The following is a 13283-nucleotide window of genomic DNA, read 5'->3' as shown; positions in this document are numbered from 1 at the left end:
TTTTAAAAAGGACAAAAACAATGATGGTAAAGGCTGGTGCATAATGAAAAGAGGGTAGTTTTTCACTGTTGGTGTGAGTGAATAATTAAATAAAGCAAATTGGCACAGCCATTATGGAAACCAGTGTGAAGGTTACTCAAAAACTGCAATAGATCTACCATATGATCCAGCTACACTTCTCTTGAGGATACACCAAAAAGACTCTATATCCTACTCCAGAAATAGGTGATCACACATGCTCATTGCTACACTATTCACAATAACCAGGAAATAGAACTAGCCTAGATGCTCATCAACAGATGAATGAACAATGCCAATGTGGTACATTTAAAAAGTGGAGTCTCATTCAGCTGGTAAGAAAAATGAAATCTGCAGGTCAATTAATGGAACTAGAAACAATCTTCCTGAGTGAAGTAACCCAGCCCAGAAAGGCAAACATCACAGAGAATTGCACCTAAAGCCTCACACATGCCAGAAACCACCGTAGCATGAAACCATGCCCCCAGTTCTCTATTTTTTTCTACTCTTTATTTTGAGATAGGGGTGCTCACTAATTTGCCCAGGCTAGCCTTAAACTCACTCTGTAGTCCAAGAAGGATGTAAACTTGTTATGCCCTTGCCTCAGCTTCTTGAGTAGCTGGGATTATAGGCCTCTGGCAGCTGGCCTAGCTCACAGTACAGTTTGAACTTAACTTATTGAATTGAGAAATCTCAACTTATTGAGATATAAACATAAAATAAATCTAGCTTTCCCCATAACTACTCAGTTGAATCCTCAACTTGTTGAGTGTGAGTACTAGAATGCCATTTTTTTCAGCAATATTCAGTTACAAGAACTAGATAAGAATGAGGTACCCAAGACCCTGCCTGGATCCCTGCCTTGACTATTCTGCAGCCATGACAGGCTGTGGAACACACCCAACAGAATGTAGGCCCCTGGCATAGCACAATATGCCCTTGAGGCCCCAACTTTGAGCCTAGCTCTAGTTACAGGAAAACCCTGCCAGATGTCCTCATACAGTAAAAGATGCCAATTAAAAGTTACAGCAAGCAAGGTCAGGATAAAGAAAATATGTAGTAGCCACAACAACTGCTAAAAGAGATAATAGTTTTCTTGCAGCTGCAAACTGACCAAGGACAGCACCTCTGGATGAGAGAAAAACATCAAACCCGAGTCTGCTCCTATGTAGGCAATAGACCCCAGACTCCCCTTGCTTCACCCCCCCCCGCCCCACTCTACTCCCTATAAACACCCTGCCCCCCCAGATACTCAGGGTCTCTCCAGTTCTGCTGCTGCATCAGATGGATGGAGAGTCCTGAGTTAACTCATAGTAAAGACTCTTTGCTTTTATATCAGATTCAATCTCTTGGTGGTCTTTGGGAGATTCCGGGTACAACAAGAAGAAGATAACTTTGTCATCTGAAGACATCACACATCTTGGTTACATAATACAGAGAAATCAAGCTGGAGCTGAGCTGGATGATCGCCCCTCATGGCTAGCTTTCATAGTGCTAGAAGGTACTATGCAGGCTGCTGTGGGGAAAGAGGCATCAATGGTCTTACTCATCTGTGAACCCCACAAACTTCAAACCTGACAGGTAGGATGCACCCACTTATGCAACAGTGGTATAACTGTTATAGGAGTAGCTGGGGGCTCTCTGATTGGATCTGAGGCCCACTCCAGGGGAGGAAATTCATGCCTGGTACTGTAAACACACTTAAAAGCCCCATGGTGGGAGAGGTCATAGGTCCTAAGGGGGACTTAATTTGGCTGTACAGCTAAACTGACATAGTGTAGTCCCAATGCAATGATTACACAGATGGTTCCAGGTAAACTAAGTCACAAAAGAAAACTAAAAGTCATTAATCTGGGAAAAGAACAAGTAGGGAGGGTGTATTGAGAGAGGTGGGAGGGAAATATCAGAATGTGTGAGGGGAGTGTAACTAGAATGCATTATATACATGTATAAAATCGTCAAAAAACTTAACAAAAATCTATTTTAATTATTTCAACTGATATATACTTATAATAATCCATAAATGGGATATAGTGCGGTAATCAATAAAGGTTAATTAACATTTGTAAAATCATGGTTTTTAAATCTCATCTACTGACACCTCATTAGCACAAGTGGCAGGAAAGAGCATAACTTGCTCTTACTGGCTCTCTCTTTCCTTCATCCTCCACAGCTCTCCCTTCTTGTTGTTGTTGTTGCTCTTTTGGGGGGCCCACCACCCAGCTTTCAAACAAATCACACAGGGAGGCTTATTCTTACTTATGAATGCTCGGCCTTAGCTTGGCTTAGTTTCTAGCCAGCTTTTCTAACTTAACTTATCCCCTCTACCTTTTGCCTCTGGGCTTTTCCTTCTTCTCTTACTTCTGTAAATCTTACTCTTACTCCATGGCTTGCTGTGTAGCTAGGTGACTGGCTCCTGGAGTCCTCCTTCTCTGGCTACTCGATCTCTCCTCCCAGTATTCTCCTTCTATAGATATTCTCTGCCTGCCAGCCCTGGCTATCCTTTCTCCTGCCTTGCTATTGGCCATTCAGTTCTTAATTAGACCGTCAGGTGTTTTAGACAGGCACAGTAACTAACACATTTTCACAGAGTTAAACAAATGCAACATAAACAAAAGTAACACACTTTAAAATAACATTCTACTAAACTCTTTATCTCTTTCCTTCACAAACTTCTATCTTCTGCCCTAAGTGGTACCTATAGAAACAGCAATATTCTACTTACTAATCCTGCCAGACGTTATTATGGTCCACCATAGTCATCAGCCAGTCCTCTTCTAGGAGCTCAACTGATGGTAGCTGCCAACAAAAGTGCTCCCAGGACAGGACATGTTCAGGGTCTTTTCTCTGACTCAATTTAAAGTCAGTGGCCTCAACCTCATCACTGCACAGATTGTGGTTTCTGCACAGGTACCATATGTCATCTCCAGGCAGTGTGCAAGTTCACACTGGATCTCTCTGCTCAAATCTGTCAGAATTCTTTATGCATTCACTTGGCCAAATGTTCAGAAGCATACTGCCCAAGTGTCCTTCTAGCGGGAATGGGCTACTACAGCAAGTTTGTTACACCATAAACTCTCTAAGACACAGGTAACACCAATCTCTATAGGCAAAACCCCCCAAAGTACCACAAATTTATGTCTAGTTCCCCACACTCCAGATTCAAATGGGAAGCATGGAAAGGAATAAAATGTGTTCTCAGCATTCTTTCCCTTAAAACTCTTTACTGCATTCCAGACACATCATAATCAAGGCAAATATCCATCCAGAGAAGATTATATCATTCTCCTCTTTGTGTGTTTAGACCTACAAATGTCTCAACAAGATTCTCTTAGTCTTTACCTCAAACTGTGAGCAAATAAGAGGGCTGGCCACCACTATACTAACTGCATAATGACAAAAGACAACACCTCTTCAAACCACCTTTTAGCCTACATTGTAAGAGAGCAAGAGAAATGGAGGGGTGATGCTTGGAGTGTGGTTGTACTGGAATGTCAGTGCTTTGAAAATCCTCTAGTAAAATGGTTGATACTACAATAAATATGCTTTCTGACTGGAACAAAAATCAAGTCAATAGTCCTGAGTAAAATAAAAAATACCTTTCACTACTGTGCTAAACTTCTCATGTGAACTACATAATATAGGTGTTATTAACTGCATTTTACTTATGGACACCAAATGGAACTGTGATTATTCAGTTAAGGAACAAAAATCACCAATGGAAATAAAGCCTTCAGTGCTTTAACAAAACACAGGTTAAATCAGCTGAAAAATAAGAGGATGGGGCTAGTGATTTCTCTGTAGTTAGGAGCACTGGCTAGTCTTCCAGAGAACTGGAGTTCAATTTCCAGCACCCACGTGGCAGCTCCCAATTGTTCAAACACCAGTCCCTGGGGATCTGATGCCCTTTTCTGGCATCTGCAGGCATCAGGCACCCACATACATGCAGGAAAAATTTTAAAAAAGTAGCCAGGCGGTGGTGGCGCACGCCTTTAATCCCAGCACTCGGGAGGCAGAGGCAGGCGGATCTTTGTGAGTTCGAGGCCAGCCTGGTCTACAGAGCGAGATCCAGGAAAGGCGCAAAGCTACACAGAGAAACCCTGTCTCGAAAAACAAAAACAAAAACAAAAAAGAATATAGGAAGAAGGGTAGAAGATAAAATGAAAATAACTAAGTTACCAGGTGAGTCTTCAAGCATCTTGTCACAGTACAATCATCACTAATTTTCTCAAACCCCTTTTCCCTCTTAACCTATAACTTACATAACAAATCTTTTTTATGGTGGCATATGCCTTTATTTTTAAAGGTTTATTTATTCTTGTATATGGGTACTTTGTTTGCATGTATATCTGCACACCAGAAGAAGGCATCAGGCAGTTGTAAGCTCCCATGTGGGTGCTGGGAATTGGGAATTGAACTCAGGACTATCCAGCCCCAGCAAATCTTTATAACCATTAAACTTGCACAAAACTTTGGATAAATGAGTGACAGAACCAGAAATAAAAGCCACAGTTGCTTACACCAAGGAGTGTCCCTCAAACACAGGAACACTAGAGGGAGGTGCCAATGTTTCAGTCATCACATGAGCTGTGTCTGCACCTGGCCAATTTCACAAACAAATTTGATTTCTTCAATCAGACATTTGCTATTTTAAATCTCAAAAATCAAAGAGCTCTAGGGATGACCTAGAAATTACACGGGCTCATATGCTCACTTTTAGACTCATACACTCGCTTTTAGACTCATACATTCACCTTGTAAAAGAACCTGAACCCCAAACCAAATACAGTGATGTTTAGTAATGTTTCCTACTACAAGATGATGACTCAGTGTACTCAAATGATACGATTTTAATTAAAACTATTTCCTCTTGGGTCAGCAAGATGTATGAGGAACCTAAGGCACTGGTTATCTCTCCTAACAGCCTGACATTGGTCCCCAGTCCCATACAGTAAAAGGAGAGAATCAACTCCCACACATGTGTCATGGTACATACACACACTAAATTTAACTTTTAAAAATTAAATTTTCGCCGGGCGGTGGTGGCGCACGCATTTAATCCCAGCACTCGGGAGGCAGAGCCAGGCGGATCTCTGTGAGTTTGAGGCCAGCCTGGGCTACCAAGTGAGTTCCAGGAAAGGCGCAAAGCTACACAGAGAAACCCTGTCTCGAAAAACCAAAAAAAAAAAGATTAAATTTTCTTAAAACATAAAAAGTTTTACACAATGGTAACAATATTAATTGTAACCACCATGCTACGTACTTTAATAGTTCCACTATTGTTCATTTGCGAATGTACTTCTAATGAACCATATTTTCAAGCTAGTATCAAACTTATCTTGGCTGTTTCCAATTAAAGAGGAAATAAATGCTATCTCAACCTGCAACTTTTAACTTTTCATGTATTGCAAAGGCTAAATAATAAACCATAGTCATCATTAAAACCACAGTTATTTTAAAAATATAAATTCAGTTATCTCTTTAATAATTCTAGGAAAATATACCATTGAATTTCTTAATATTTTACTAAATGAAAATTAACATAGTATATAGCTTGCATTTACTAAAAGGCCAGCAGGCTGTTTAGTGAGTTTCCAGAACAGATTAAACTATATAATTGTTTAAAGTCTTCTTACAATCACACAGTTACCTAAAATCAGAAAACACCTTACAATGACATCCCAATTATACCTAGGATTGTTTATGATAACAATCAATCTCTTTTCTCTAACCAGAATGAATTAGAAGCATGCTAATTATCTCAGCAGAAAGGGAGCAATTTCTAACTAAGGCATGAACCATGATACCAAAAATGAACATGAAAAATCTCACCATAACCACCTACAGCAGCCAAAGAAAATGCAGATATGACTTTTGAAATCTTGTTTGTGTGTGTTTGTGTGTTTTCTCGAGTGAGCACACATTTGTATTTCTCTCTCTCTCTCTCTTTCTCTCTCTCTCTCTGTGTGTGTGTGTGTGTGTGTGTGTGTGTGTGTGTGTGTGTGTGTGTACCATCTGATTCCCTCCTAAGACTATGAGTTAAGTCAGATTTCCACTAAATCTTTCACAGAATATGAGAGGACATATATAACATAAACAACACATTAAAAATTTTAAAAACTTTGCCGGGCGGTGGTGGCGCACGCCTTTAATCCCAGCACTCGGGAGGCAGAGCCAGGCGGATCTCTGTGAGTTCGAGGCCAGCCTGGTCTCCAAAGCGAGTTCCAGGAAAGGCGCAAAGCTACACAGAGAAACCCTGTCTCGAAAAACCAAAAAAAAAAAAAAAAAAAAAAAAAAAAAAAAATTTTAAAAACTTAAAAATCAAGAAAACCTCAAGCATATGTCAATCTTAGTGTAAAGGTCAAAAGAACAATTCTCTAGCACCAGGTTTCTCCCTTACCCCATAATGTCTCCCTCTATCAAGATATCTCTTTCATTGCTCTCCCACTCCATCCCTCCCCCAGCTCAACCATTCCATTCCCTCATGTTCTCATCCCCATCCCCAGTTTACTCATGGAGATCTCCTCTGTTTCCTCTTCCCACAATAATCTGTACGTCCCTCTTAGGGTCCTCCTTGTTCTCTAGCTTCTCTGGAGGTGTGGATTATAGTCTGATTATCTTTTGCTTTACATCAATTATCCACAAGAATGACCCCAGATTAGACTACTAGCAATAGTGGTGACAGTGCCTGAACTGGCCTACCCTGGTAATCAGATTGGTGAATGCCCTGTCATCATAGAGCCTTTATCCAGTAACTGATGGAAGCAGATGCAGAGATCCACACCAAGCACCAGGCTGAGCTCCAGGAGTCCAGCTAAAGAGAGGGAAGAGGGATTATACGAGCAGGGGGGTCAAGATCATGATGGGGAAATCTACAACTGAACCAAGCTCATAGGAACTCATGAACTTTATAGACCAACAGCTGTGGAGTCTCCACAGGACTGGACTAGACCCTTTGCATAAGGGAGACAGTTGTGTAGCTGGGTCTGTTTAAAGAACCCCTGGCAGTGGGATCAGGATCTATCCCTGGTGCATGAGCTGGCTTTCTGGATCCCATTACCTATGGTGAGACACTTTGCTCAACCTTGATGCAGCGGGGAGGGGCTTGGTCCTGCCTCACCTGAATGTACCAGGCTTTGCTGTCCCCCTCATTGGAGAACTTATCCTTTTGGAGGAGGGGATGAGGTGTGGGCCTGGGAGGGGGCAGCTAGTTGGGGGTTGGGGGATTGAGAGGAGGGATGAAGGGGGATCTGTGGTTGGTATGTAAAATGAATAAAAACATTCTTAAATAAATAAAAAAAGAACAATTCTCATTACACTTAATGAAGTAAAAAGTAGACAACTAAAACTCAAAAAAGGGAGGTAAACAAGTCCAATGTAGGACAACTTCTAAAGCATCTGACCTTAGATGAATGGCCCCTTGCACACCTTACCTTACATTCCACCACACTCTGATCCAATTCACAAGTCACATAGATTTCATCCACTGCCCGGCGAAGGTTGTCAAAAAGAAATGCCCAGTAGCGAGCTCTTAGGTCAATTTTCCGGGGGTGCCTTGCTTTTGTGGGACTCTCATCAAAATGTTTCTCTCCGGTCGTGGATGTTATTTTACAGTCTACTGCAGTACTCTGATGAAATAAATCAAACGTTCAAAAAGGTAAGTAAAAGGCTTCTAGGAATTAGATTTTTTATAAAGCACACCTTTCAACACGAATATTTAAGACATTCTTTTCAGCTTACATCACACTTGAGTCCATCAAATAAATTTCTGCCCTGAACAAGAGGCAGGTTTTTCCAGTAACAATCCTAGCATGGAGAGGGAAGGGAGTCCCGAAGCCCCACCCTTAGCTGAGGAGCCAATGTCAGTTAAAGGCTGCTGAGAGAAGAAGAGTCCACATGCATGCACCCATCTGCACACATGCCACAGTGCAAGTGTGGGGGCCAAGGACGATTTGTGGGAGTGAGTTTTCTCCTTCCATCGTGTGGGTTCCCAAGATCAACGTCAAATCATCAGGCTTGTTAGTAAGCACTTTTACCCCATCATCCTGCCGACCCAGCTGATGTCAGGTTTTTTCAGGATACTATTCATGGAATAACAAACCCATTCCCATGATACTGGCATGATACTTTCTGCCAGGCTGAGACAGCAAGAAGATTCTCACCAGACTGGGCCCAAGATCGTGGATTTCTCAGCCTCCAGAACTCAGAACTATATACCAGATAAACGGCTATTGCTTTTAAGTTACCCATTTTGTGGAAGTTTGTTAAAGCAGCACAAGATAGACTAAAACAATGTAAACACTTAAGTCTTCGTGTATCTGAAACTGATTTTACTTCACTTCTGTAATGGAATAATCATCTGACTGAGCACAGAACTTGAGCTTAAGAGTTCTGTGGGTTCACTTGCCTTATAACTCTTAGCTACTGCTCCTTTGTCTTTTTGTGGCTCCAAAGACTGCTAGTGACCTGTAATCCTATGTGATGTTACTTTTTGGTAAGTTTAAAGACTTTCTTTTGCCCTGCTGTTCTGAAGACTGTAAAATAGATCTAAGTATAAAGCTACTTTTATTTATGCTACTTAGCTCCAGTTTACGTTCTAACGCCCCTGAGAAGTCAGCAAGTGAAAAAAGCCTTCAAGGCAGACTTATTTTCTACTTTTGGAAGCCTCAGAAGACGTGTACTAGAAATTCCACCGTAGATTGCTCACATCTTCCTCGTCTTCGGTCCTCTCTTAGTCTAAATCCCCTCAGAGCACCCTCCAGCTTGGAGGGTCTTTCACTATCCTCCTTCCAGTATCCCATTTATTAATTGTAGTTTTTCACATTTTCACTGACACATCTATAAATATTTGAAATTAATAGTTAATTTCTTTTTTTTTTTTTTTTGGTTTTTCGAGACAGGGTTTCTCTGTGCAGCTTTGCGCCTTTCCTGGAACTTGCTTTGGAGACCAGGCTGGCCTCGACCTCACAGAGATCCGCCTGGCTCTGCCTCCCGAGTGCTGGGATTAAAGGCATGCGCCACCACCGCCCGGCAATAGTTAATTTCTTTATTTCATAATTTACCAAATTTCTTGTAGAGTTATTCTTTCCTGTGAGGAACCTAAACTCATTTATTTGAAAGTTCTCTTTAGAATAGTATCTAACTTTTCATTACATAAAGAGGAAATTCTCATTTGTATCAAGTATTGATGGTATTTCATGGCATTTTCTTCATGTGCTTTGATATTTTATTTGGCAAACTTATTTTGAGTTTTGTGTCTTTCACTTTCTTACTAGCTCACCTTTAGATGCCATCAATCTGGCCCATTATAGTTCTCCTTCCCGAGGTTTTCTACTGAAGCCTACAGCTTTCCCTCAGGGAGTATGACAGACTGAGTCTTCAATCAGAGGGTTACTCCTGAAAGCAGTCCCCACTGCAGACAGCCTCCAGACATCGCTGCCCTCAGCCACCACCCCAGCAGGGTGTGTCCTGTCAACCTCTGTATGTCTTTTTCATTCTAGTATGCCACAGTATTCCACCACACAGGCCTAAGTGTGGTGATATAGTGTGTACCCTAATAAATTTGCCTGAGGATCAGAGGACAGAGCCAGCCATTAGATTAGACACAGAGGTCAGGCAGTGGTAGCACACACCTTTAATGCCAGCACTTGAGATCTCATGCCTTTGCTTGGGAAGCGCACACGCCTTTAATCCCAGGAAGTAATATGGCAGGGCAGAGAAAGGTATATATAAAGCGTGAGGAAACAGGAACTCCCTCTCTTTAGACTGAGGATTTCGTAGAGTTGGTCTGCTTCTCTGATCTTTCAGCTTTCACCCTGATATCTGGCTCTGGGTATTTTACTGAAAGACCACCTAAGATTGAAACAACACCTCAGTTTTCAAATCAGACCCTGAACATGTTTCCCACCACAAATGACATCCAGGCTCTTTATCCATTGGAACTCATCCTCTAGATGCTTTGACCACTCAGTCTGTGTGCCCAATCCACTCACTTCTAAAGAGGAAGTTCTGTTCTCTTTCTATCTGGAGATAGTTATCTTGTTATCTGAAAAGAAAGTTTGTCACTGATGCTTCTGTAAGGTGCACTCTTTGTGAACTCACAATGATAGCCTGATTTAAACTCTGTTTTCTTCACATCAAGTTTTCCGTTTATGCAAACATAATATATCTACTAATATCAAGTTAAAATAACAAGTATAAAAAGAAAAAACTATGAAAAGCTAACTATAATTATCCTGAACAATTTTAAAATAAGAGGTAGTTCTGGATTCTTGTATAATTTTAGAGTGACCAGCCTTAATATTATGCATCCCAGGGGCTCAGGAGAGAGAACTACTACTGGCGAGGACTATTCTCAGGAAATAGAATCTCAGCACACTGAGCTCTATAGTCCACTTGCTTTAATTCCTCTGGCATAACATCCTATATACACAGCTTCAGTTCTGTTCTCGTGCCTAACTCCTTTCTTGCCTGATTTCTCTCTACCTTTATCTACTGTTTCCTCTAAGTCTATCTTAATTCTCTCATCTTAATTCTGCCTCATCTAGGTCCTTTTCATCTTGTTCTTACCCAGCTAGTACTTCCCCATCTGGCTCTTCCTCATCTTCCATCTTGTCCACAGGTATTCTCCTTATCCCTCTCCGTTCTCCTCGTTCCTCCTAAGTTTCCCAGGTATCCAGTTATAAACCCAAGCAATAGCAAGCGCCTGGTCAAGCAAGGTCACCAGGCTTGAATTCTACAGGGTCATAAAGGCTGGTAAGAATTTTCCTCAGGCAGTGACCATCAGGCTTCCAGGGTCAAATGGAGGGGTGATAAGAATCACACAGAGGGGCAGTAATTGTTAATTATCATTTGCAACCCAAAAGGGAAGTGACTAATAGGGAAATGAATAAACTAAAGGCTAAATTTGGGTAATATCTAAGAAGAGGGATCTTATATGCTCCACTATAGTCCTCAATGTGATTGGTAGAAAATGTTAAGAATCTGTAAGTTGCTAGGTCAATGGGAGAAAATAAAACTGCCTTCTTTTTTCCTGTGGCTCCTATCTGTCCAAGCTATGGGCTGTTTTTTTCTGCAGGGTAGGGGAAAGTGTGCTCAGTTGCTAGGCAACCCATGCACAGCTAGATGCCTCTGGTGATAGTTAAAGGGAGATCTGGAACTAGAGGTAAGATTTGGGAAAGGAGGAAGTTAAGCTTAATTGGCACATCGGCCAGGCCTTCTCAAACAGGTAGTCTGGACACTTAAGTCTGTCCTTAGAGAGTACAGAGGTATCTCTGATAAGGTACTTTCCTCCTTCCGGGGATGGACCTGGCCAGATGCTGCCAATGACGATAATTACAGGGAGGCTTGAACTGGGGTTCTGGCTGTGCATAGCTGTCAGCACACAAGGTTAACAAAAATTCCTTTAGTAGAGGGGAAATGGTGCCCAATAAATGATGGAAAAGCTACAATAGCATACAAGAAACTTGTAGCAGGAAATGGCTGATAATCAAAAGCCAAATATCACCAAGGTTCCGTGAGCCTCAGCTTGACCCCTGGAAGGCCCTTGGCTACTTCCAGGAATTAGCTTTGTCATAATCAGCTGAAATCCTACTTTGTGTATTTCTGCGGCTTGCAGCACTGGATTCTCTATAGCTTTAGTGACTCTATTTGGAAACTTTTAAAGTCACTAAATTGTGACTTCTACAAACTAACAGTATCATTACTTACAGAAAGAATATCACAAATTCCCAATATGGACCAGGTAGCAGAAAAGTTAAGGTTATAAACTGAAAGCTGACAGTATGGGCTGAAATGCCAGCTGGCTGTCACTCACTGGGTTATTATACAGCTCTCTGAGCATCTGTTTCTCTTCATACAGTAACTTCACTTTCTTGTGATACTGTTGGAGGGTACACACATGTGTTCAGGTGTTCACACCTATGTACACACAGGGGGAGGCCACAGGAGGAGCACAGGTGTCTTCATCTACTATTATCCACCTTATTCCTACTAAGACAAGGCATCTCAGTAAACTGAAAGATTGCTGTTTTGGGTAGGCAGGCTAGCTAGCCACCCCGTAAGCTCCTAGGATCCATCTGTATCTGCCTCTCAAAAGCAGCGTTACAGGCACACACTGCCATATCTGACTTTTTTTTTTAAATGTGGATGATGAGGATTTGAATATAGGTACTCATGCTTACACAGCCAATGGGTCATCTCTCCAGCCCATAACTTCACTTTTTTAAGTGAAGAAAATAAGGCCTACAGCAAAGGGTTCCTATGAGAACAACAAAAAAGTATCTATTTATAAAGTACTTAGGACTAGGTAAATAGTGAATTCAGTATCCACCATATATATAACCAATAATATGCTCAGGAAATGAATTAAAACAAATTAGTAAAAAGATGTATATGTTGAATGTACCAGGCTCTGCTGACTCCCCATGAGAGACCTTGCCTTGGAGGAGGTGGGAATGGGGGGGGGGGGGGTTGGAGGGGAAGGCTGGAGGGCAGAGGGGAAAATAAAACTGCCTTCTTTTTTCCTGTGGCTCCTATCTGTCCAAGCGATCTGCAGGGTGGGAGAAAGTGTGCTCAGTTTTTCTGCAGGGTGGGGGAAAGTGTGCTCAGTCGCTAGGCAAGCCCTGTACAGCTAGATGCCTCTGGTGATAGTTAAAGAGAGATCTGTGGTTGGTATGTAAAATGAATAGACAATTTCTTAATAATTAAAAAAAGGGAGTGTATGCTGTACCTGTTTAGTGGTTTTATGAGTGCCTTGAATTGTCCTCTTAGATTTTCCACCAGTTTGACATTCAGGTTTTCCTTCAAAGCATGAGAAAGGAAATAGACACATAAAATGAAAAGAGATAACATACAACTAAACTACAGGGGATCTATAATTTACAACACAATGCATTCTGGCATCTCTAGTACCTAATTTCCATGCAGAAACCACAGGACAGAACAATTTATTCATCATCAATGAATGTGAACTACTGATGAAGTTTTTTGTTTTGTTTGATTTTTAAACCTACATTCTTAAGTCCTAGAGACTGCTTTATTCAGTGGCTTTCTTGGAGAGGAATCTTCAGCCCTGGAATTTTTTTTTAACCAAGACTTTAAACATAAGCATTCTACTACTAAGATATTACCCACAGCCTAGGTGCACTCTTAGTTAGCTTGAAACGTCCTATCATATAAGATTGTTCTCAAAGAAAGAGCAAAGGAAACAGACCACCAAGAATCTCCCATTCATCAAATCTACGACAATCTGAACATCAAAAAAG

At 41.3% G+C, this 13283-nt stretch overlaps 1 protein-coding gene across 1 annotated transcript in view; it reads right to left on the bottom strand.

The window, feature by feature from the left end:
• Positions 1-13283, bottom strand: part of LOC128121772 (dentin sialophosphoprotein-like) — a 133626-nt gene that overhangs the window by 108581 nt on the left and 11762 nt on the right. Inside the window, exon 4 of the mRNA XM_052756763.1 lies at positions 7452-7646. The gene's annotated coding sequence lies outside the window, so the exon portion shown is untranslated. The remainder of the gene's footprint in view (positions 1-7451; positions 7647-13283) is intronic.

This window comes from Peromyscus californicus, unplaced genomic scaffold (assembly GCF_007827085.1).
Source record: "Peromyscus californicus insignis strain IS unplaced genomic scaffold, ASM782708v3 Scaffold_11__1_contigs__length_118956290, whole genome shotgun sequence".
NCBI classification, from domain to species: Eukaryota; Metazoa; Chordata; class Mammalia; order Rodentia; family Cricetidae; genus Peromyscus; species Peromyscus californicus.
This window is presented reverse-complemented; position numbering and strand designations above follow the sequence as displayed.